This window comes from Orycteropus afer, unplaced genomic scaffold, assembly GCF_000298275.1.
Source record: "Orycteropus afer afer isolate SDZICR_OR568_19922 unplaced genomic scaffold, OryAfe1.0 scaffold00046, whole genome shotgun sequence".
NCBI classification, from domain to species: domain Eukaryota; kingdom Metazoa; phylum Chordata; class Mammalia; order Tubulidentata; family Orycteropodidae; genus Orycteropus; species Orycteropus afer.
In genome coordinates, this window is record NW_006921633.1 from 7,137,161 (window position 1) to 7,143,160 (window position 6,000).

At 32.8% G+C, this 6,000-nt stretch overlaps 1 protein-coding gene across 1 annotated transcript in view; it reads left to right on the forward strand.

Moving 5' to 3' along the window:
* VRK2 (VRK serine/threonine kinase 2) overlaps positions 1 to 6,000 on the forward strand; it is a 171,103-nt gene that overhangs the window by 50,917 nt on the left and 114,186 nt on the right. The gene's annotated exons all lie outside the window — the stretch shown is intronic.

Sequence of the window (6,000 nt, forward strand, 5' to 3'; positions counted from 1 at the left end):
TAATTAAGATGAGAAATTGAGAGTCAGAGGAGTCAAATAATTTGTTAATGGGCATATAGTTAAGTGGCTGAGTCAGAATTTGAATTCACCAAATATTGATAAACAAGGAACCATCAAAATCCAATGAAAGAAGGGAAGGATTATGCAGATGGTGAAATTAAAAACTGTCATGTTAGCTCCTCTTTTCCTACTATACCACCAATTAAATTTGAAATAGATCAGCATTTCTAGTAAAACTGTCTGTGATGATGGAAATGTGCTCTATTTGGCTTTTCAGTGTAGTAGCCACTAGCCACTTCTGGCTATTTAGCACCTGAAGTAGAGCTAGTCTTACTGAGGAACTGAATGTCAATTTAATGTTAATTAATTTAAATTTAAATAATCACTTGTAATTTAGAACTATTGTATCAGATAAGTTTAAAGTGTTACAAACTAGAGTCTACAAAAGAATTAGAAAAGAGATATAGTTGAATATTTAACTTATGTTTGACTGGAAAAAGAAATTTCTAAGTAAAAAGCACAGCAAAAGAAAATAGATTTTAAAATTTAAGATGTGTATATATTAAAAGGGCTCTGGTAGCGTAGTGCCTAAGGCACTTGACTGCTAACCAGAAGGCTGGTGATTCAAACCCACCAGCCACTCCTCGGAAGGAAGGTTGGGCAGTCTACTTCCATAGTGATAACTGCCTCGGAAACCTCGGGACCGACTCGATGGCACATAACAACAACAACAACAACATATTTAAAAAAAAAAAAAAAAAAACCTTAAAAAATAATGAAAACCAAATAAATGAGAAACTTGGAAACATTTATTATAAATATTTGTAACTGATATATTTTATATATAAAGTACTCTAAAAAGCTAATAAGGAAAACAACACACATTCTTAAATGATGATGAATTAATAGACATCAGGGAAAAATAACTACTACTGTTGAAGAAACTATGAAAAAAGTTAACCTTCACTAGAAACTAAAAGATACGCAAATCTCTAATCAGTAAGGCACCATTTAAAAAAAAAAAACTTAGCAAATTGGAGAAGTCTAAAATAATAATCTGGTAATATTGAAGCTGATGGAGGTACAGGCACTTGTAGAATGCCAGTGGGAATGTAAATTAAATGGAAATAGGAGAATAAATTAAGATAATGGAAAGGCAATTAGGCAATGTATGTTAAAAGCCTTTAAAAAAGTCTGTGTGCTTTTCCAAGGTCTTGTCTATTGAGGTATAATTTACAAATAGTAAAATTCACCCTTTTAAATGTACAGTTTGATGAGTTTTGACACATGTACATCTTGTAACAGCCAACATAGTCAAGTTATAGAACATTTTCATCATTCCCAAATGTTCTCATTCTCCTTTGCAGTCAGTCTTCTCCCATCCCTAACCCCTGGCAGTGATATGAACTCATTTCTGCTCCTATAGTTTTACATTTTGAGAAATGGCATATAAATGGTATTATAGATTATGTAATCTTTTTGTGTCTGGATTCTTTCACTTAGTGTAGTGCTTTTGAGATTCATATGTGTTGAAATTCATCATATTTTGTTCCTTTTTATTGCCAGGTAGTACTGAATACTACTATAATTTGTTCACCTGTTGATAGATGTTCGAGTTGCTTCAAGTTGTTGGCAATAATGAATAAAGTTCATATATGCATTCAGGTTCAGACTTTTGTGTAGGTATATATTTTTATTTCCTGTGGATAAATAACTAGGACTGCAATTTCTGGGTCATATGGTTAAGTGTGTGTTTAACTTTAAAAGAAGTTGCCAAACTTTTCTTCAGAATGATTGTATCATTATACATTTCCATTTGCAGTTTGTGATAATTCCAGTTGTTCCACATCTTGTCAATACATGGTATCATTAGTAATTTGTAATTTAGCCATTATAGTAGCTGTGTAGGCATATTTGTTCTGTTGTTGTTACATGGTGTTGAGTTGGACCTGACTCATAGTGACCCCTCCTTGGGTTTCTGAGGCGGTATCACTATGAAAGTAGATTGCCCCATCTTCCTTCCAAGGAGTGGCTGGTGGACTTGAACCACTAGCCTTCTGGTTAGCAGTCAAGTACCTTAGGTGCTACGCTACCAGAGCTCCCAGGTAGGCATATTTAGTGGTTTTATTTTACAACAGTCATCACTAAAGACTAGTGATATTTTTTATTATCTTTCATGTGCTTATTTGCCACCCATGTATCTTCATTGGTAAAGTACTTGTTCAAATGTTTGCCCATTTTTTCTATTGGGTTATTTTCTTATTGAGTTGTATTAGATCTTTATATCTTAAGTATAGAAGTCCTTTGTCAGATTTTGTATTGCAGATTTTTCTGCATTCTCTTATCATTTTCTTTCAAAGAACAGAAATTTTTCATTTTGATGAAGTCTATTTCATGTTTTTCTTTTATGACTTGTGCTTTTTATGTCATCAACCAGGATCATAAATATTTTATTGTAAGTTTTCTTAAAGAAGTTTTACATTTTGATCACTGATCCCTTTTAAGATACTGTATTATACACAGATAACACACACATTCTACTTTGTTTGCCAACCGCTTCTCCCCTGCCCCCCACCATCCCAGGTGATATTTTTGTAAATGCACTATGGTAAATTAAAAAGAAAAAATGACATAGGAGATTTGTGAAAATCCCTCCCACTGGCAAGTAAATGTAGAGGGCACATGTTATGTGGGTAAAAATACAGTAAATTTTGTACTTGGTACAACATAAAACTCAAAGTTCATTCTCTGCATATGTATGTCCAGTTTTTCTAGCACCATATATTTGCCAGTGAATTACCTTGGTACTTTGTTAGAAACAATTGACTGTCTATGTAGGGTTTTATCTCTGGATTCTCCTTTGTTCCATTGATCAACATGCTTATCTCTACAGTAGCATCACACTGTCCTCATTATTATAGTTTCATAGTCATTCCATTGACTTGACTGCAGCTAACAGCCACAATCTTCAAATCAAGTAGTGTGAATCTTAACAACTGTTTTTTTTTAAAAGATTCTTTTGGCTATTCTGGCTGCTTTGCAATTCAATATATAATATTTTAGATTGAGCTAGTCAATTTCTATACAGAAAACCTGCTGGGTTTGGATTGTGTTGAACCATACAGATCAATTTGAGGGAATAAATATCTTAACAATGTGGAGTCTTCTGATTAGGTGCTTAGGTAATTCACTAGAGAAAGGATAATCTTTTCATTGCTCATCTTTACTTCTTTTGTGTTCATTTCTATCAGGCTAAAATAATCTCTAATTTTCATTATGATTTATATTTTGACTCTTAGGATATTTAGATATATGTTGTTTAATTTCTAAATATTTGAAGGTTTTTAGCTATCTCTCTGTTATTGATTCCTAATTCTGTTATGATCAGAGAACAAATCTGTATGATTTCAGTACTTTTACATATATTTAGATTTATTTAATTTCTGAACATATGGGCTAACTTGTTGAATGTTCGTGAGCCCTTTAAAGAATATATGTTCTACTGTTTGGGCATAGAGTGTTTTATAGTCATTAAGTCCAGGTAGTTGACTTACTCATATTTTCTACATCCCTACTGAGATGATTTACGGAAACCTCTAATCATAATTTTGAGTTTATCTTTTTTTTTTTTTTTTTCCTGCCTGTCAGGTTTTGCTTAATATATACTGGAATTTTGTTACCTGATACATAAGGAAGACTTTTATGTCTTTCTTATGAATTGTCTCCTTTATCATTATGATTTATCTTTTTTTTTTTTTTTTTTCCTGCCTGTCAGGTTTTGCTTAATATATACTGGAATTTTGTTACCTGATACATAAGGAAGACTTTTATGTCTTTCTTATGAATTGTCTCCTTTATCATTATGAAATATCCTCTTTATCTCAGGTAATATTTCTTCTTCTGAAATGTATTTTAATTAAATGTACATTAATATAGCCATATCAGCTTTTTTTTAATTGGTGTTTGCATAGTATACATATTTTTATGCTTTTCCTTTTAATCTATTTTTATCTTTATATTTAAGGTAAATTTTTCAGAGACTACACAGTCAGGATTTGCTCTTTTCTTTATTTACATGCATAAAAATGTGTGTAGGCCATTTTCATTTCAAGCAGTTATTTATATTGTTGAGTTTCACACTGCTGAAATTTGAGGTTGAAAATAATTTTCCAGCAACATTTTGAAGATGCTATTTCATTCTCTTCCAGCTTGTATGATTTCTTACAGGAAGTCTGCTGTCATTCTTATCTTTGTTCCTCTCTATGTAGCTTTTTTTTTTTTCCTTGCTGCTTTTAAGGTTTTCTCTTTATCAGTTTCTTAAAAATTAAGTTTTTTTGTATGTACATGTGTGATTATACCTTGTTTATAGTATGTGCAGCTTGTCGGATATGTAGGTTTATAGTTTTCATCACATTTGACTATTTTTAAAAAATAATTTTAAAAAACATTTAGATAGTTTTAGATTTAGAGAATTTTTACAAAGATAATGTGGAGAGTTACCATGTTATCATACTTATTTCCCCTATTATAGAGAAATTGCATTACTATGACATATTTGTCATATTTAATGAACCAATATTAATACACTATTGTTTAATTTAAAGTCTGTAGTTTATTCAGATTCCCTCAGTTTATCCCTAATGTCCTTTATTTGTTTCAGGCTCTCATCTATGATATCAAATTCCATTTAGTAGTGATTTCTCTTTAGCCTCCTCTTGGTTGTGATAATTTCTCAGACTTTCCTTGTCTTTGATAACCTTGACAGTTTTTAGTATTATTGATCATGTAATCTGTAGACACCCTCAGTTGAGATTTATTTGATATTTTCCTTATGATTAGACTGTGGTAATGTGTTTATGGAAGGAAGAACTACAGAGATATATGCCATTCTCATTACAGCATATTAAGGGTGTTATTGGGTGCCATTGTGTTGAATCCAACTTGCAGCAATCTCATTCAACAGAATTGAACTGCTCCATAGGGTTTTCTTGGCTGTAAACTTTACAGAATCAGAGATACTTTCCCATGGAACAGTGGGATGGGTTCAAACTGCCAGCCTTTTGCTTAGTGCTAAGCACTTAACCATTTGTTTCATATTTTTAGCATTTACTTCTGATTCCTTCTTAATGTTTTCATTTCTCTGCTTACGTTACCCATCTGTTTGTGTATGTTGTCTCCTTTTTCCATTAGAGACTTCAGCAACATTTACTTATCATAGTTACTTTGAATTCCTGATCTGATAATTCCAAAATCTCTGCCATGTCTGATTCGGACTCTGATGCGTGCCTTCTTTCTTAGATCTCTGTTTTTGCCTTTTAACATACCTTATAAATTTTTGTTAAAAGCTAGTCAGGATGTATTAGGTAAAACGAATTGAGGCAAATAGGGTTTTATTGTGAGGTTTTATGTGAATCTGGGTTTATTATTTGCTGTAGCTGTAGGTGTCAGAGGTTAAAATACCCTTTATAAAGAGTTCTTGTTTTTGTCTCCCATTACTTTTGATTTGCCCTAGAGACTCTTTAAATAGAATGTGAGACTTTAGTGCTTTCCATTGTAATTCCCTGTTGGTATAAAAAAGCCTGATTGATATCATTGTCAGGTGTGTATGTGAGGGGGGAAGTGTAGTATTCATGCGTGATATTGGTCATGTAGTTAGGTCTGAGGTGTTTGTGATCTTGTGACCCTGGTCTGTAATCTTGACAAGTGTTTCTCACTTCCTTCCCTTCCCCCTTAGGTAAGACAAAGGAGCCCTGGTAGCACAGTGGTTAAGCACTCGGCTGCTAACCAAAAGATCATCAATTCAAAGCCACCAGCTACTCCATGGGAAAAAGATGTGACAGTCTGGTTCTGTAAAGATTACAGCCTTGGAAAACTTAGGGGCAGTTCTACTCTGTGTTGTTGTTGGACAGCAACAATTTGGTTTTGGATTAGGTAAAACAGGAAAACTAGAGGGAGCTGAGGTGGGTATTTCTACCATGTAGAAAGCTAAAACCCAAACCC